This window comes from Protopterus annectens, chromosome 15.part0, assembly GCF_019279795.1.
Source record: "Protopterus annectens isolate FY-2018-M chromosome 15.part0, PAN1.0, whole genome shotgun sequence".
NCBI lineage: Eukaryota > Metazoa > Chordata > Ceratodontiformes > Protopteridae > Protopterus > Protopterus annectens.
The window spans coordinates 526136054-526157710 of NC_056749.1; positions in this window are offsets into that span (position 1 = coordinate 526136054).

The window sequence follows — 21657 nt, forward strand, 5'->3', positions numbered from 1 at the left end:
CACTAGCTTCAGTTCAAGTTACTAAAGAGCAGAATAACTGCCACTTGAGTTAAATATTCCTTCAGCACAGTTTAAATCAAATTAAATACTGTATTTTTTTTTTAAAAAGTGCAGATAAAAGTACTTAAATTCTCTTATACGTCCAGTTGAATATAACCAAGTTCTTAGCTGGCCAAAGCTGAAGTTTTTAATATGTAGAACCAGCAGACTCTGAGTGGTCCAAAGTAGCACCTAAGTTGATGAATATAGAAACATTAACTCTTTCAGATAAGAGGGACCCAGGTCATGTAAAGACAGAGACCAACATCAGGACCTTAAAGATAATTCAACAGTGAAACAGCATTTATTTCCATAAATCCATAATACTAAGTGCCCACTCAGCAAACCAGTACTGCTCTTGAGTAAACCTTCTTTACTACAAATTGTCTCCTGCTCATTTTACCAGAGCTCCAATCTGCTTGGCATCCTCACAACACTCTGATGGGGTCCTGAAATAAGCCTGGTCCATCCTTGGCTGATAATAAATTTATTTTATTATTTTGTACTTCAGTTAACTATTTTTAAAGGTCTCTAATACTTGAAATTGCCTTGTTCAGGTAATTTGTTTAAGTTGTTTACTAGTGACATTACACTTTTAAGCATTTTTTTTGTGTATTTACATTAATAGGACTGGGATAGTCCATCCAGTAGCAGTAGCTGGTCTATTTGAGTTGGGAAACACATAAGAAAGCTGTAAGTATAGTTGGTTTATTAACCAGGAGACTTAAAAGTCAGTTTCCTGTGTTTTTAAGTGCCTGTATAAATTTGGAGCATTTGTACCCTGCTGCCCATTGTTCAGCAGTGATTAGTAACATCCTGTAGAGACACAGACACCTAGAAATTAATTGTCCCCTATAAAATCACCTCTGAAACTGTACCAGTAACTTGGTGAGTGTAAAGCAAGTACTACATGTGTTGAGTAGCACAGAGCAGCTAGTTTGAGATTTCAGTGGCACTGCATCTTGAATTTAGTATTATACAGCCAAGTCTAGTCTCTAACCTCAAAACCATCCTTAGTCAGTCCATTATTAACCCTTCATGAACAGCACCCTTGTAGCTAATCTAATAAAAGCTCTGACATAATGGATATACACTTCCCCAGTTTCACTGCAGGCACTTTGGTGGATATGGTTATACAGAGACAATGCAACTATTGTCTAATGTTCACTGACAACCATTTAATCCTCAAAGACACAAATACAGTATGAGAGAGATGTATATACACAATATCTCTGGTGGCAAAACTCTTGCATACAAACACTAATACTGTAATAACTTCCTGGTTGTCAGAAACATACACTTTACACACACCACACATAGTACTCACCTCACACATAGCCCTACTTATGCTGAGACACTGAAATGCAATCTTCTAAAACCCCAAAGACCTTCCAGACATTCCACCTGCTAAACATATCCTCAGAAATGCCACCTAACACTGCACATACAGAAACACCCAGTGGAGCCTCCACTACCAACCTCATAAGGCAAGCCAATGCACTACCTAGGATTCTAATCATAGGGGACTCCATTGTATGACATACTTATGCCCCACTCACCAGGCTGAACAAGGAAAAAGTAACAGGCAATGGCCTATCAGGAACCAGGATCCACCAAGTTATGCATGCATTCAAGTCACTGCACCACAGGTACAAGTATGATTCAGTCATGGTCTACAAAGGTGTAAAGGACCTGAGACATACCTCCCTAGACTACATGAAGAGAGACATTATGGAGCTGGCATACTATATGCCACAGGCAGGTATGTGCCTAGCAATGAGCAGCATTTTACCTTCACCAAGGATGATGCCACAAAATGAACAGAAGATGATTGACTTTAATAATTTGCTTAGTTATTGGTATCATTCTAGGGGGATACAATTTTTGTCAGCATTAGAGGACATGGTTAACAAACCATGCTGCTTCACCAAGGATGTCTGCACCTGTCCTCTCTAGGCTTTTGAATATTAGCTAAAACATTGTCCTCCTCAGAGAGTCTTTTTTAGGTGATGTGAAATTAACAAACCTTCCAACATTGCAAAATCTACCCAAGGAAATCTAAAGATGTTATTGCTTAATGTTAAGAATCTAAACAGGAAGCTACACTCCCTCCAAGCTCTCCTTGGAGAACATTGACATCTGTACAATAGCTGAGACATGGTTTAAAGCTGCAGAGAGTATCCCAGTAGTACAAGGCTTCAGTGCCTTCCACACATTTAGACCAGCAACTGCACAGACAGGGACTAAAGTTGGAGGTGTCTCAGTCTACATCAATAACAAGCATACATCTAGGTTGGTTAAACAGGATAAGGGAATGGAGTTCCTCCACATCAAGATTACCATAGACAAAGTCCCATAATATACTCTAGGAAGCTATAGGTTACCCTCTATGTCCCATGACACCCATAGCTCATACTTAGACCTATTGGAAATATTTACCATTCAACCAAATACCATACTAATACTTACTTGACACCATAAAACTCCACTGCCAGTTGTTTTGTGGACCATTGTTCCACTCTGGTGACCCCTAATGGGAAAAGCCAAAAGGATAAGGATAAGGAGAAGAACAGGAGATTGTTTAGTAAAATATATAAGGAAAATAAACTATTTGTATTGCTACTGAAATTCTAACTTGTAAATATATGTTAAGCACTGAAAATGGTTGCATATAGCAAGTATAGTTGTAAAACACTGGATGGTAATATTAATAACATTGTGACAAATCAGTATGTTACTATAAAATTTGCATTCCTTTAAATGCTTCTGTTTACAAAAGGTAGGCTGTTGAATGCATCTACTGATTATTGGAGGAATTATCATTTGTTACTGCTTGGGGGGTTTTAAGGTCTGGATTTAGATTGGGATATCATCTAGAAACCCTTGCAGAAGGTCAATGCAGATAACCAGTGACAAAGCAATGCAGGCTAGGTATAAAGTTTCTTGAATCTATGGATTTTAAATCTTACTAGAGTGATATCAGAAGACAAGTCAATTGTTAAAACCAATTATTTTCATTTTCTGTGTGGCAGCAGTATTGGTGGATGCAGAGGGTATATTGATATTCATCACAAGATATATGCTTAGCTGTAACACATATATAATGAGATACATAATGTTTTTTTAGGTCCTTTACATACACATGAACCTTTATAGAATATTATTTGTAACCATGATGTAGAGATCTAAATGTGTATAAGATAATTTTGGACTATAGCTTCAGATAAATACAACCATAATTTACCTATTGTCTAGTCTGATTCTTGGGGGTATATTTATTTATAATAATTAAATTTGGGGTCATGTGTAAGAGACCACAGAGGAATAAAGTAGTATCAATAAAGTCATAAATTTAGTCATCTTTATATTGTAAATGGTAGTTTATATAAAGGATTAATCTTATAGTGCTATATTTAGGACTTTTGATAAGTATTATATACTATGATATTGAATGAAAATGAAAACAATTAATAATATTGATGATATTGTATTTTATTAATTTAGGTTATTATTGATTGGATTTCAATTTAGGGGATAAAGTTGATAGTTAAAAGACAACAACGGGATATTAAAGCAGATTGCTCTACCTGCTGTCCTTTTTAGTCTCTGCTCGTTGATACAGCCTCAAAAAATCACCCATGCAGCTTTAAAAACTAATCCACTCAAATGTTTTCCCTGTTAGGCTTCCTACCTTTCCGTACTGTTTTACTTTCACTTTGAAAACCAAGTTGAAAAACCTCTAGCTGGCTCTGAAATTATGATGTCACATCTGCCAGAGCTCTTGCTCTAGCTACAGGGACGTTTCCTCCCCCAAAGTGATGTAATCCCCTCCTGATTTGCATGCTGTATAGAAGAACAAGTAGACCTCCCACATTGTGATATCAAAGCTGTCTTGCCCAGCCCACTCTTAACCTAGTAAAAATGTCAAACTATTATCTCACGTTTCTGAAGAGCCCTACCGATATGTGACAAAGTACAGGCAAAAGCACAGTAACAGCTGCAAAAACTAACAGCATAAATTTGCAATGACCATGCGTAGACATTAATTGCATGTTTTTACATAATGTTTGTCACAATTAATCGACAACACTACATCAGATTACAAGAAGTATGCAATACTGTAATTTTCTTAAATTACCACTTAAAAAAGCATGTGGGTGCTGTCATGCAAGTCTGTGAAATATTTTACATTTATAGTGCATCATCTGTTAGCTATTTAACCAAACAGGAAGGAAAAATAAGTGGGAGTTTGATGCTTTGCAAAACAGTGATTATTCCCAGTGCTATGGAGCTTGGTTCTAAATTTGACAGGAGTGCAACAAAAAAGTCTCCCACTGTAAGGAAGGAAAGGTCGTCAAGAAAACAGTACATTAGTCTGGTCACCTGCTGTGAGCTGTCAATCACATGCAGATAATGGGTCAAATTACCCTTAGATCTTTGACAGCTAGGGAAGGTAGGTGTGAAGGGGGAGGGGAAATACCTTAAAGAACTAGATTTCAGCCTTCACAAAAGAAATCAAGTTAGCATTTCTTAGAAGAAAGAGCAATAAAATGCACTTTTCAGTTCTGCTCTGTAGCATTTGCACTACTTATGTTTGAAGTAGTCATTGAAAAAGGATAAAATTTTAACCAAAAGTAGGTGACTATAACACAGCAGTAAATGCCTGTAAAATTAGTGCACTGACAGGAACTATAGGGAAAACGTGGCAGATCTGATGCAATTTTTTTGAGAGAAACAATGCATTCTGGGATATTTCAAAGCAGACTAAACAGTCAGAATTATTTCAAGATGCCAGACCCCATGTGGTCAGAGTCAGAAATTGCATATAAAAATATCTAAAAAGCTCGAAATAGTCCCAGAGTGGTATTAAAATGTAGGAAACACCAAACCATGATGAAATAAACATTTTTGAGTCTGCGGGTGCAGATGTCCTTTAAGTGTTATTCAATTATAGTGAATTGTTCTATTATTCTATTTGATTTATATTCTTATAGTTTTTATATGATATTATAAATAGATTAATGATAGGTGATATAGTAAATTATTATATAAATACGCTAGATTTTTTAGAATATAAGAATTCTTATTTACTAATTATAGCTAGACTTGATAGGTTAAGTTATTATGAATCTTGGTGTTATATTAATATTTTGTTAATAAATTGTTCTATTTCACTTGTTATTCAGTAAAGTTAAGTTAAATATAAAGATAGTTTCAGATTTTAAGTTTTATTAGGCTGTAATTAGTACAAAGTATGGAATAACATAAATAATTAAATGTAAATATTTAGAGGTAAGCAAATAATTAATGATAGATAGTTAAAGGATGGTAGTAGGTGGTTTAAATGACTATGTCATTAAACTGGAAATGTTGTATTCCATGATAGGGGTTATAATTATTTATATTTTAATGCCATGTATTGGTTTCATTATATTGTTGAAAACAAAGAATGACAATTCTAAATACATCTGTATATATGCTTTCTATCAGTTAATTCTACTAAGCCTGTTATCATTTAGAAATGACAGTATATAAATGTGTATCACTAAATGTTAATAGTTTGAATAATCCTATGAAGAGAGGTAGCCTGCTTAAATATCTTAAGTTAAACAAAGCTAGTACAGTGTTTTTACAGGAAACACATGTGTTAGAAAAGGATTTAGATAAACTAATATGCAAAAACTATTCAATACTAGTAGATTCACATTATAATACTAAAAGGAGAGGTGCTATAATACTTTGGAAAAAGTCACTGACCATGCCTAAAATAGTTGACTTCTTTAGTGATAAAAATGGTATGATGGCACTAGTCGTACTTGAAATTGACAAGATATTATATTCATTTGTCAACATTTACTGGATACCTGGAATTGGTTCTAGAGTAGTTAAAAATATTTAGACACTATGCAAAGGGAGAAATCTTATTGGCAGGCAATTTTAATTGTATAATGTCTGGAAGAGATACCACTAAGGACAAAAAAAACTAAAATAACAGCTGCTGCTATACAACTAATTGACTTTAACAATATGATGAATCATAAATATATCCAGGAACTAAAACTGACAAATTCATTAAATTATACTCATTACTCATATAGATTTGGTATTCAAATAAATATTGATAAAGTGTTTACATCTAGTGGTGTGTATTCAAAAGTTAAAAAAAAATAATAACATTTTGTCATTTGTCTGATCATAATGCCATAACTTTTGAAATTAATCTAAAACCTAATGAATTGATATTTTTGGCAAATAATACTAGCATATATAGTTAAAATTAAAGATTTTAAAGAATGTTTTTAAGTGAGCTGAACTTTTTTATAGACACAAGTAATAATGGTACAGCTTCAGATACTATTTTATGGGACACATTAATGGCTTACATTTATGATAAAATTAAAATTTGGTATTTATCTAAAAAGAAGGAATGGGATAGAGAACTAAATATATTGCAGACTGAAATAGATAATTTGAAACTAAGGTTAAAATCCTCAGACAGAGAGACTAATGTAGAATTAAAAACTTTGAATCAAAAATATATAGAAATATCAAATCATAAAGTATCAATAAATATGGAAAGGCTTAAATTACAAACTCATATTACAAATCCTAAGAATTTGCATAGATTAGCAATTAGATCAAAAATTTAAAGAATGTTAATCACATTAAAGAAATTATACATCGAGTGAATGGTAAACCCAAAAAAGCAGTAAACTTAAAAGACATTTTAGAAGACTTTAGAAAACATTAAGAAGAACTCAATAATTGGAACTTAATATTAAATAAGTGTGATTTGACAGATGGGTTTTTGAAGGAAAATATAAAAAAATGACAAAAGAATAAAGTGATAAACTAGATAAACCAATTTTCATTTAGAGAATTAAAAGAACAAATAAAAAATGTGAAAAACAATAAGGCCCCTGGTTTAGATGGTTTAATTCCAGAAATATATAACATTATCCCAGATAATATTTAAAAAATACGAATAAATGTTTTTGATGAAGTCAGGAGTTCTTTGAACATTCCTCCTTCATGGGAATTTTCATTGGTATCCCCTATATCAAAGCAAGACAAGGACCCTAAACTTTGCTCATCGTATCGTCCCATTACGTTATTAAATGTCAATTATAAAATCTAAATGGTAACTATAACAAAAAAACTAAATAATATACTACCAAACTGGCTTTATTTCAGGAAGGAGGATACAAGATAATATCATTAAGCTTTTATCTTTGATAGATATTGCAAATAAAGAAAGAAAGGAATTGTCAATACTAAGTCTGGATATTGATAAGGCCTTCAATTCAATTAATTGGATATATATGCAAAAAGTACTCAGTGCAGATAATGTTTCTCCCAGATTTATTGAAATCATTATGAAATTATATAACAATAATATCTCTTGTGTTAAAATTGGCTCTTTTATTTCCGGTTCTTTTAAAATATTAAAAGGGACAAAACAAGGTTGTCCATTATCTCCATTGTTCTTTGCCTTAGCAATAGAACCCTTTGCCACATTTATCAGGAAAAATAATGAAATAAAAGGTTTTGAGGCCAATGATAAGTATATTTCTAAACTCCAACTATTTGCAAATGATGTTATGTTAACTACTAGGAGAAAATAATCTTTAATTGAAAATATAACAAAATCAATAACATACTATGAGAAAGTTTCTAGATTAAAATTTAATCACAGTAAAACATAAACAATATTAATAAATAAGAAAGTAACTTCCTTGTTAAAAATTATAAAGAATTTAATTGGGAAAATAAAATTAAATATTTAGGAATCAATGTTAAAAAAATTGGAAGGACGCAGTCTCTTTAAATTATAAAAATTTAGTTAATAATATAACAAACTTAATTGGTAACTGGAATAAAATATTCCTTACAATGGAAGATAGACTTCTATTAATTAAAATGATAATATTATCAAAGATATTATACATTGTTCAATAAAAGGGTTGGAATTTGTTTACAGTCTCCAGATGCTGGAATAAGTTTTAGCAAATATCTAGGTGTGTATTGTGACACATCTATGCTAGATCCTAGCTCAGTTTCTAGTCAGGGGGTAGTGTTGGAATCACAGAATCAGGTGACCAGATATGCTATCATCCAGTAGCCAGCATTGAAATTGTATTTAGATACTAGTGACAGATGTGACAGTAACACTCATCTCTGTGTTTTGGAACAGAAAAGACCACTTACCCACTTCATCTTGCCTTGCTTTAGTAAGTAATCAGATAATAGTAATTCTTCAGTCATTTAGGAAAATATAATGATACTAGTTAAATATTGTTTTTTCTGTATCTGTCTGAATCTTTCCATCTGTGTTGTTTTTTATATTTCATGTGAATTGAAACTCTGGTGTTTATTATAGATAGATATTCAGCATTTCATGTTTTCTGTTTTATTATTTATTATTAAATATATCTAAACTTTTCATTGTGACTAGTCTTTTAGAAAATATTTTAACCCTTGAGAGTACCTGCACTTACTTGATGGCACTGTGGCACCACTCTCCTGAAAGTCTTGCCGATTGGTTAATACTACCATTTGTATAAATATTCATTTTACTAAGAGTAATTGGGTACCCTGGTAAGAGCCTTAAAGTAGTTGGCTGGTGGCAGTGAATCTAACTTATAGTCTGTGTGGAGGTGGCATAGCTGGTAAATCTGTGCCATCCTTTCCCAGGTGTGTGTGTGAAAATAAAATCTGAAAGAGTGTGTGTGTCAGCTACTTGGAACAGGGACACAGAGAACTTATTTCTGCAGTGAGAAAGGTGGAGTCTTATCTGGGGCCAGGAGAGGAAACCCCAGACCCAGGACTGGAGTGTGCACCCTGTGTGATAGTAAGGGAAATTGTGTTTGGTGCAGAGAGCTGCATCTGAAAATACTGTGTTTATCCATTTTTGTTTTAAGTGAACGTTCCCTAATAGTGTCAGTGGTGAGGATTGAGGCTCCTTGATTACTGGCCCAGAGGAGGAATGTCACGGGCTCATTTAAATTATTTGTACTTATTATTATTTGTACTCATTTTTTAATTGTCCTTAGTTTTAATAATGGCTTTAAGCTAAATGTACCATTTAATCCTGGTGCTTGCTCCGCATAGAGCCTACATATCTAGTCATGTTCTTTTTTTTGGTATTCAGTTGCTTCATGCTTCACCCTTCTGATATTATGATATATTATATATAGAACACTAAATTTAAAGGAATGACTAATACCCTCCTTAGATATATGTTTATATAGGGTGTTAGTATCAATGCACCTACTTATATCCGACATATGTTCACATATACAATTTTTTAATCTTTTATTAGTCTTACCTATATAAAACAAAGTACATATACTACATTAGGTTAAATAGTCTATATTCTTAGTATCACAGGCCACTGACACACTTAATACATATTCTTTACCTGTAATAGGATGTATAAACAACCTATCTAAACAAACAAATGGACAGAATGTACAATTAAAACATATTACCTGTTTATTGCAGTTTTGATAGGGAACCAGCATACACATCTTTCAGTGACTAGTTTCTTCTTTGCTTTGTCAGATGTTATAATTTTGTATAACTCATGCAAGTGAAGAGATGCACAGTTTATGAGTAATCTAGTATTACCTATTGTTTAATTTATTGTCCTAAGTTGTATACTCCACATTTGTGGTATTCAGCCTGTCCTGACTGTGGCTTTGTACAGTTCTGCAACAGAATAGAATCCTGCACTGATGTTGCTTATATTCATTTTCCATCTTTTCCAGAATGCTAAATTGGTTATATAAAATGTAAGGCAAAGATGAGCAAAGTACCTTACATCTAGAGGCATGACAGTGCATATGGCACTGCATTTATTGGTTGTCTGTTTATTTCTCCATATCTTAAATTACTTTGCTATTATACCCAGTAGTCGGCCATTCTGTTTTTTGTGGGTTTTTTTCCTATGAATGCCTGAAATTATGGTTATTGGATTTTGCCATTTTAATCAATTATTTTATGCTTTATGAAATGTAGTATTCCTGTATATACATTGTTAACAGATGGCTATTTTATAACAATGAGTATACAGACTGCAATTTTAAGCTGTGTTGGTGTCAACTTGTCAAAGTGGTGTATTTCATACCTGAAAAAATGTGAGCAAAATGAAAAATAAATAAATAAAAATGTTAAAAAAAAAAAAGCTCTTAGTAAAAGTGGGATAGAACAGTAACTTGAACACAAATGACATAAATTGTATATGGCCAAAAGAGGTGTTCTGAGCAGTAGTTCTGAACTTGAGTGATTTTAATAAAATCTGAGCAGAAAATTAAACTTCTTTCCTGTTTACAAATGGAGTGAATTACAATTTGTTCTATAAAATAAAGGTTAAAAATTAGATCTTCGCCTCAATACACAGCATAGCTAATGAATAACAACTGCACTTTTTTGTGCATATTCATATGCATGTGGTTAGTGACATGCATTTTATATCTTTTTCTATAATTGCTTTTAAGTGTATATATATATATATATATATATAGAGAGAGAGAGATTTCTTCATTGCTGCAATTTATGATCAGATAAAACACTATTAAAAGTGAACGTTTACCATTGCATTCAATTGTTATATATTTCAATCCATTTAATTGTATATACATTTCTTTTATCTTACTGACAGACCACATATGCATGTCAGTGACCGAGCAAGCTATTTTTAAATACCTTGATTACAGTACCACCTAACAGATCCTGCAGTTAGGACTATAGCCTTGACTAAGACTCAGGTGTCTTCTGTGACTGAGTTATTATAACAAATATTAAAACTAGAAAGGTTTTCCAGTGTTACTCTGTCAATTAAAGATTCTCATTTAAAAATAACCATATACATCAGATCCTGGCATTTCAATCTCCTAAAATGTAGTTATATGTTACAATTGCTTAGTATTCTTGATTAGTAAGTGATCGTGGAGCACTGCTTTGGCTGAATGCTGCTAGTAACATAAAAACACACAATGGGTTATTGGAAGTACTAGACTCATATTATGGTAGTATGGGTAAAGACTGGGTAGACAACAAAGGGTACTAGTCAATGGAGTCTACTCTTTTAAAGGATAGTGACCAGTGGTGTACCACTGGCTCCACTACTGGGTTCACGTCCTTATCAGTGTCATTATAAGTAGCACTGAAAAAAAGCAAGAATGAAGACAATTGCTAAACTGTCTAACAGAACCCCCAAGTTGATCAACCCTACTAAGCATCTTTCTCTGAAAGTGTTTTATCTTTCACTTCCTGATATTATGTTTCAGCTGCAATCTCCTTGTTCAGCCCACCAGCATGTCACAGTGTGTCTGCAGCATAGGTTCCCTATTACCCATCAATGCCACACATTACCTTTTTTTATTTTTATTTTATTTTATTTATTTAACATTTGTTGACTGGGAAAGTCCGACTAGGTTCCACAGATCCTGTTTTCAGTGGAGGCCCGGGGAGAAATGCTCCAGATAACCTTCATTAGGATACCAACTTTGCTTGCACTACAGCTGACAGCCTTGATGAAAATGCCCAGCAGAAGCTTCTCTATTACCGACCGATTGAGTATTCAAATTGTCATAAACCTAACGGTCTGTGGAGTGCCTCTGATAATCCTATGCATCTAAATGGACTTTTATCACCCTCACACACCTTAACCTCACTAGTGACCTCATGTGTAATATCTTATTGGAAATTTTGATGAAGTTAAGCTACACTGTACCTACAGGCCTTTGAGGATCTCTGCTATGCAATTGTAACACCAAATCATAATAGTTATGTATCACCCACTTTCGATAAAACTGTGCTCACTGTAAACCTACAAAGCCACTTGTCACTAGGAAACCCACATATATATCCTTAAGTAGATTTCCTGTAACTTTCATGGTGCTCTGTCAACCTGATCAGTCTGTAATTGCCTGGATCACTCAGTAACCCTCCTTCATACAGGAACAACTCATTACATGCCTTTCAGGTTTACTTTTTTTTTTTAATCCCTGTCTTCATCCTATGGTACCCTACCCAAGTGCTCCACTTCCATCACCAAATCTGCCAGTCTATTCTTAACACCCCAGGACCGGAGCAGATCCTAAGGGCATACTGGGGGTATGGCCAACATACCCCTACCAAGAGATTTTTTTCTTTTTTGCCCTACCCCATTCTCCCATTTCCCTGTTGCTTCTTAGTTATGTCCAGAGGTGGGTGTGCAATGAGGACATGCTGACATGTTGCCCTGTCTCTAAAGTAGCTCAGTCACTGCCCCCACCCTAATCCCTCCTTTGTTCTATGTCCCCCCATTCATGTCCCTGGCCTCCACCAGGGGTCACTGTATGGGAAATGTCCTCAAAATGATCCTCACTCCATGGGATGGTAAAACCCATCCCTTCCTGCCACTCTGTCTGCCACCTGAGCCATTAACAGAACCTGGATCAGTTGGGCTATAGTCAGGGATTTATCACTATACACCAGTGGAGTGGCAATTAGCTGCCTTTCAATTTACTGGCCAACAAATCTTTATGGACAGGCAGAAGAATAAAACATATGGCCCTGCCAGTGTCACAAAAGAGTTATAGCAAGACAACAACATAGTTTAATAATATGCATAAAGCTGATTAATATGGTCAGTTTCCCAACAGGCATGCATGTAAAAGCACTGATGTTTTAAACATCTTCAAAGTATTTCAGGAGTAGTGCAGCACTTTTCATCTATCTTATTTCATGATGTGGCACTACTTACCCTAGCAGGGGGACAGTGACAAAGATCAATTTTTCAGGCATCTCATTATGATGGAAACAAATCTCATATGATTGCATTTTCACTGATACAAAATAAAGCGTAATGCAGCATTAAAAATATAGAAGATTAACAGGAATGCAAGAATGTAAATTAAATTAATTTGTTTCAAACCTCAAACAGTTTTTTGAGCTGAACATCATGTCTGAATCAAACACTTATGGTATCAAGTTCAAGACAAATTTACTATCATAAAATTCACTCATGTTTATACAGCTGTACTGAGAAATTGTTATAACTTCAGGAAGAGCATAACATGTAGAACTAGTTTTATGCTGAAACGTTGCTGTGCTGGCCATGCTAAAAATTACAACAGATGATACAGTTTGAAAATTCTATGCAGAGATCAGATTAGGTAAACAAATACTTCCTTTACACACATACATACATGCAAAGTCCACTGATTTTACTACTGTTTCCTTCTTCATGTCTAAAAAAAACATCACACTAAATACGATCCTTATCAAATGTTGTTATAGCTTGATTACTTATGCATGCAGCTGCAGTGTAGTAATAGCTTTACTCTAAGGGTGCAGCATTCACATTTATTTATTTATTTATTTACATTTGTTGACCGGGAGTGTCCGACTGGACGTAGGTCCATTTTCAGCAGAGGCCCGGGAGAGAAAAGCTCCACAGTTAAAATAAACAGACAGTAGTTACATTGGATTACATAGCGATTAACAATTTAACATAGCAATTACTAACAACATATTTACAGATGAAGAACATAGTACATCAGTAGACAACTAGAATCTTTATCTGTGAAGTACATAACAGATATTAACAAATGTTACAATGAGAAGTTCCTGCTGTATAATTGTTACTAGGCTTATGAGCATCTGAGCTTGCTATAATCAAGGTAGTTAGTGGAGTGGAAAGAAAGGTAGTGGTTGGATGGGGTGGGTGATATTAGAGTGGGAGTTGCAAGGGCATAGCCAGCATATTTTTAGGTGTGCTTTTAATCAAGTTTTGAAGTGAGTGCATGATGGTATGGAGGTAATTGTGGATGGAAGGGAGTTCCATAATTTGGCTATGGTGCAAGAGAATAGTGCTTCACCAGCAGAGTTATTGGCTTTAGTGATCTGCAAGTGATTTTTGTTGCTGGATCTTAGTGGTCTGGTGGTGCGATAGGGTTGGAGTAGATTCTGGAGGGATGGGACATTTATGAGAAAATCTATTATTTCTTAATAAAGATTTCAGCAAAGCCAAATGCAAGGTCAATCCATAAATCCAAATAGGATAGCTGTACACTCTTGAAGGGAACACATCTGTTAGGAGAACATATATGGTTCCTCTGAGATCACCAAGCACTGCATTTAAACTTTGTCCCTTACTTTAGGTTTTTCATTTAAGAAGGAAAAATAGCTAGAAACAATAAAATCATTGCACATTATATATTTTAATGGAGTAACATTATCACATTACATGGAATACTGTAATTATACGCTGAAATTAGGAAAAAGTTAAAGTTGTAAAGCATGCCCATAGTGGGAGAGCAGAGCTTAACAGCACTTATGGATGCTTAACTAAAGCTTGTTAAGTGCACCAAAGTGCTATTAAGATCTGAGTCTCATGCTGTAGACTAACAGAGGATATTGCAAGACAGAAAAGAGCATTAGCAGAAGGTAAAACAGTTTTTAAGATCTGCTAGAACTTTACTTTGCCACACTTATAAGGAGAAAGTGTGGCAGAATGAAGTGTCTAACAGCTTTTAAAGTTGTTAGTTCTACAGAGGGGCATGTCATGTCTACTTTTTGTCTGTTTGAGCTCTTTACCAGGTTACAAAGGCTTTGAAAGCCAGTAAAATACTTCTTGCTCCTGCCCTTTTTTTTGTAACTGGTTGTAAATTGAATAGGTAAAGCTTCATGAACTACAAAGAATTATGATTAGGTCACCATCATAACCCTTTCTTATGTGTTTTTGACATGGATGCCAAGATTCACCCCACTTTCTTGGCATCCATGTCTCAAGCACATAATGAGTTGATTATAATTTGAGTCATGATCATAATCATCTATGTTTATCTCACTGCTTGAAAATATATCATCTATAACACCACATAGTGTAAATGCTGCTACACTAAACATTAGTGTAGTATAGATCCAGAAAATGCAATTACAACTTTCTACATTGCTGGATATACTAACCCAGCCACAACATTTTCTTTTTGCTAACCATCCAACTTAATCAGCTTAGTATTTCTTGTTCTTGTGTCAGCCTGCCTGATAATCTATTGCATTGCATCTGAGTGGTACCAGTGAAGCACATCTCCAGTTGCAGCATGCTTCTGTCCATCAACCTTTTATCCATCCATCTACATTCCACTAACCCATTTTATTCTTTAATGGGTTGTGGGATGCCAATCCTAGCAGTCTGTGGGTGTAAGGCATTGAAACCTCTTCTGAACAGGTGCCAGTGTATTGTAGATTGTGCACTCTCATTCGCACACAACATAAGCATTTATGAACAATCTATAGAACGTCAGTTCACCTACTGCATGGCTTTGTTAGGTGAAAAGAAAGTGGGGCACCAAGAGAAAACTCACATGGATGTAGTGAGATGCAGACACTGTACATAAGTCACTTCAGCCGAGAAATGAAAGAGAAAACATCTTGTTATGATGAGGCAATGCTACTTGCTCTGCTCCTACACTGTCCAGTAACAATTCAGTTGAGCTGAAATCAAGTATTTGCTCACTCACGAAAGTGCCAGGAGCTCTTAATATCCATTTTGGAAATGGAATTAGCTATCCAGTATTAAATTGTCTTTGTATCTGCCTCTTTGATACAAAAGGCAGACACTGTGTAACTTAATCAAACAGGCAAAAACATTTTCTTCAGTATGAAAAATTCCAAAAACTAGCATCATTGAAGTGATATTGATGGTAACTGCCTTCTTAGAATACTCTTGGTACATTAAAAAGGAACTCCCTTGCTTTTAGCTTTTTAAAATTTATTTCCATCTACTCATCTCATTTCTGACTAGTAGTCTGGCTTCTGTTTTAGGTTCATAGGTTCATAGGTTCATAGGTTCATACTAGGCTATCTGCCCAAGGGCATTTATAAGCCTAGCCCATAGTTATGTGGCTTTCGCCACCCCTTTAGTTTGAATAAAAACTATGCCTATCATTTTGCTGTGCCTCTGTCAAGCAGTGACGCTGAAGTAATCCCTGGGGTATATCTGCAATCTCCCATCCATTGGTCAAGATTCCTCTTGAACAAGACCAGAGAGGTGCTCTGCCTCACATGTACCGGGATTTTGTTCCACAGCATAGGGAGTCTCTGGGTGATGAATCTGTCCCTCCAGCACGTTCTATTTATAACCGTGTCAAGGTTTAAGTCTCCGCCCTTGTGGTTCTGAGGGATCTAGATTTTTGAGGTGAAGCATATTCATCAAATCTGGGTTTGACATGGCCTTATATGTCAGGCACAGGTCACCTCTGAGCAAGCGGTATGAGACTGAATAGAGCTGGAGTTCTTTCAGTCGGGCAGCATAAGACATATTTTTGAGACCCTTTATCCTTTTGGTGAGGAACTTTTGGGGCCTTTCAAGCTGCAGCAGGTGTCTGGTCAGATACATTCGAACGGGCATTGTACTCAATCATAGGTCTAATAAGTGATGAGTACAGGGGACGATGACCTCCCTTGATCTAGATGTGAATCCTTCATGATCAGGTGGGTGATATAGAAGGTTTTCCTAACTACTTTAGCAACATGAGTGTCAAGCGAAGGCTACTGTCAACCTGGGTCCCCAGATCTCTGATGACTTTTCTGTGCTCAGTGGATTGCCACCTATATGGTAGCTAGGGGTAGCCTTGTTTTTCCCAAAGCGTATGACTATGCATTTTTGGCGTTTAACTTCAGGCCATGGCTCTGGCACCAGTTATCCATTTCTGTGAGGCCGTTCTGGAGGATATCTGTGTCAGATGTGTTTTCGACTATGGCCCAGTTTGCAGTCATCTGCAAACTTTGTCAGCCATAACCCTCCTGTGTTTGCTTGTACTTCAGAAAAGTAGATGCCGAACAAGAGTGGACCCAGGACTGAGCCCTGTGGGACACCACTTGTGACAGGCTTTGAGTCTGACATGGCTCCAGCAACTCTGACCCTGTGGGTTCTGTCACTTAGCCAGTTTGCAACCCATCTTGTGATGTATGGGTTTACATTCAAGCTGATGAGTTTTTCGATGATACCTGAGTGGGGTATTGTGTCGAAGGCCTTTGCCAGGTCGAGGTAGGCTGTATGGACTGCCTTTCCCTCATCAATGGCCTTGGTGACTGTCTCGAAAAAGTCAACCAAGTTTAAGAGGCAGGATCTGCCTTTGACAAAGCCAAACTGAGTTGGATCCAAAGTCTGCATTGTTACTAGCATGTAGCCTGCATTTGTAAGTAGATTGCACCATCATATCCATGGGATCTTCATACTCTCTGATTTCACTGCACTACATTTGCTAGTTCACAGACCATTAAAGGTGAAGGAGTGAAAAGCAGAGCATTTACCGCTACATAAGCTGTTTTTTTCTGCTACCTGAACAGCAGTATATGCAATTGCTTCTGTTTTTGTGCTGAAACAAGCTACCATGAACACTTTCCACCTATTTGCTTTTGAAAGTACAATGGAATTAATAAAATAGAAAGCTCAGTACTGAACATTTTCTGATATGTTTTAAGATAAAGGGTGGTGGAATTTATAAACATTTCTAATAGCATTATGAAAATCATACCTTATGCAAAAAATAATCAAAATTAAAAAAAAAACATTGTCCCAGTCCCCTTCAATAAATACATCACACAGAATGAAGTTTGACAGCCTTTATTAAACTTTCATAACATAGCTTTGATAACCAATATCTATTACAACTGAACATAGTACAGCTGATTTTAATCACAGCAAACAGATCCAAGCAAAGGTAATCAGGACAGAGTGACCTCACTCATACTGACTTAGTAAGCAATGTCCATACCTCCACTCACTCACTTTACTTATGAAGCAGCATCCCCACCACTCATTTCATATACCCTAATAATAAATCAGGACAGCGTGACCTCACTCTTCCTGACCCAGTAAGCAGCGTCCACACCTCCACTCATTTACTTTATTTATGAAGCAGCGTCCAACAACTCACTTCATATACCATTAATTGAATTATACCTCCAACCAAACAAGCAGAGTCCTTACCTCCGCTTACTTATATTTACCACTTACTGAATTAAACATCCAAAGCAATACACAGTGTCCCTACCTCCACTTACTTATTTATCAAGCAGCCTCGAACTGCTCAGTTTCTTTTCCCAACTCATTGAAAGGAAAATCCAACATCAGAGGGGGGACAGAAGAGGGCAAGCCTGTCCCGCTTCTCCACCCTACCTGGACTGATAAAATAACCACAATCCCCATCAATCCATCAAAAAAGGAAAGTAAGTGTGGGTAGCAAGGTCACGCCAAAATGTGATTCCTTACCCAACTACACTTGCCTAAACCCCTTAACCCCCTCCCCACCCTTACCTCATTTGCTTCCAATCATCCCTCCTTCCCATTTAACCCTTTCATCCCCCCACCCATTTAACTCCCACTAGTATGCTTATCTAACCCCCTTCTGAAGATGTCCAGGGACAACTTGGTTTGTTACCAAACCTCATTTGTCTTGGTCCCCTTCAATAAACACATCACACTGAATGATGTTTGACAACCTTTATTAAACTTCCACAACATAGCTTTGATAACCAATATCTATTACAACTGAAGATACTATAGCTAATTTAAATCACAGCAAAAACGTCCATGTAAAGTTAATCAGGACAACGTGATCTCACTCATCCTGACCCATTTAGCAGCTTCCATGCCTCCACTCACTTACTTTACTTATGAAGCAGCATCCAACAACTTACTTCATTTACCATTAATTAAACCAAATAAGCAGCGTCCTTACCTCCGCTCATTTATATTTACCACTTATTTAATTAAACATCCAAACCAACACGCAGTGTCCTTACCTCAGCTTACTTATTTATCAAGCAGCCTCCAACTGCTCACTTTCTTTTCCCACCATTTTTAAAACTACAATTCACTCTGCTACAGGCCCCATGAGGAGCTCAGTGTCTCTCCAACCTAACACCACTCTTAAGTATTCAACTGTGGTACCACCTTTATCATTCTTATAAGAAAAGAGCAGTCCTGGTCTGAACTGTCTGCAAACAGCTAAAGTTAACTTTGAACCTAACACCATTCCTAAGTATTCATCTGTGGTACCACCTTTATCATTCTTATAAGAAAAGCGCAGTCCTGGTCTGAACTGTCTCCAAACAGCTAAAGTTAACTTTGAGTATGTGTCTACCTGTTTGAGCCAATATTCATTTTTCCCTGCAGAGCACTCTGATTTGGTTTGTAAGCAGTCCCCCCCCCCCCCACACACACACACACATGCACACTCATCTTCCACTTTCTCTCTTATTCCCTTCTGTTAGCAAATAGTATCCATAACTGATCAATACTGTGTGTTTGTTAATTTAAACTGAGACCACAGTAGGCTACTGATACAAGGTTATCCTGTTTTTCCACCTGAGAAATGGTTAAGAAATGACTTACAGTTTCATAGCAGTCCTTGGTAAATTGTGATTGTTTCTTAAACAAAAACTTGTCTTTGCTTTGGCTCATTAGCAGCAGTACAAAGAACTGCCTGCTCACACCCTTGTTCTCCCCTCCCCCTTCCCTGTTTATTACCTTAAGACAATCCCAAAGTTAATAAATATTACCTGTGGCAGGCACCATTTGTAAAACTACAATCCACTCTGCTACAGGCCCCATGAGGAGCTCATTGTCTCTCCAGTAAGTGTTTTACAACTGTAAATGCCTATTTATGTTGAATTGTGTTAGACATTTTACAACTGTATATGTTTATGCTGAATTGTGTTAGACATCTAATATGATTTATGCTTTATTATTGGAAGTTACTATGCCATGCTAGCATTTTGTCTGCACCAAGTTGTTTTTAGTTTAATAGTATGGTCTATCTGCATAACTGCACCTTGTTCACTAATTATCCATGTAATTGTGTTGTGTGTAGACAGCTCATACTGGTGTCTAATTATTTCTATATAATTGTGCTGTTACTGGTGGATAGAATCACATTAGACAACCTCGACAGAGTGCTGCTTGCTATATTTTTATCTGTGACTGCATAACTGTCTTGGGATTTCTTCTAACAGATGTTTTTCCAATTGGCTCAGTATCTGCATATACTAGTAGTTGGTTCAAGACATATTTTGCTGCATATAGTAGCTATTTGATCAGTTTGTTTTTTGTAATCTTTATAATATATATTTACCATCTCAAAGTGCTTACTCCTCTCTGTACTCTTCTTTTCTAGACCTAACACCACTCTAAGTATTCAACTGCGGTACCACCTTTATCATTCTTATAAGAAAAGCGCAGTCCTGGACTGAACTGTCTGCAAACAGCTAAAGTTAACTTTGAACCTAACACCACTCCTAAGTATTCATCTGTGGTACCACCTTTATCATTCTTATAAGAAAAGCGCAGTCCTGGTCTGAACTGTTTGCAAACAGCTAAAGTTAACTTAGAGTATGTGTCTACCTGTTTGAGCCAATATTCATTTTTCCCTGGAGAGCACTCTGCTTTGGCTTGTAAGCAGCCCCCCCCCCCCCACACACACACACACATGCACACTCATCTTCCACTTTCTCTCTTATTCCCTTCTGTTAGCAAATAGTATCCATAACTGATCAATACTGTTTGTTTGTGTCTTTCGGCTTTTCCCGGTTAGGAGTCGCCACAGCGGAACTCCGGTCCGCTCCGGTCTGCTAATGATTGGCAGTAGATTTTTACGTGCTGGCTTGCCAGGCCTAATGCACAACCTTCAATGAAGGAATGCCCATTCACGCATGTCGCCACACAGAAGACGCTCTAACTGAGAATCAAATGGGCAACGTCTAACTGTGAGGCGACAATGCTACTGCACCTCCACCGAAGTGATCAATACTGTGTGTTTGTTAATTTAAACTGAGACCACAGTAGCCTACTGATACAAGGTTATCCTGTTTTTCCACCTGAGAAATGGTTAAGAAATGACTTACAGTTTCAGAGCAGTCCTTGGTCAAGTGTGATTTTTCTTAAACACAAACTTGTCTTTGCTTTGGCTCATTAGCAGCAGTACAAAGAACTGCCTGCTCACACCCTTGTTCTCCCCTCCCCCTTCCCTGTTTATTACCTTAAGACAATCCCAAAGTTAATACATATTACCTGTGGCAGGCACCATTTTTAAAACTACAACCACCCTTGTCACTATCATATGTTCATTTATCAGTTAACTCTGTTACCTGATTGTTTCTAGCCTCTCGTAAGAGCAACTAACAGGGTCTCTACCCGCTCGGCTCCCCACCCTGCCCCCTATTCCCTCCCACCCCAGTGGTCCCACCTTTATTACACTCACATACCCCTCCCATCTTTCCAATAACCAACCACAGCGCTAACCCAACACTACCTCCTCCATCTTCCCACTACTATCACACCTCCTCAACTAACATGTACAAGCATACCTTACCTATGCTCACTGCATGCACTCTACTGGCATATCTTACATCCTACCAAAGCTCCATCATTCCCTCACTCAATCACTACCACTGTACTACTACTCACACCACCACTCATGTCTCACCCTCACTCAGCTCCCCTCCCACCAACTCAAGAACCATCCCTATGCACCCCCCACATATTCTACCAACTATATTACTCAAACATAAAGCATCTCTACAACTTAACATAGTAACCCTCCCACCATACCTATTACCCAC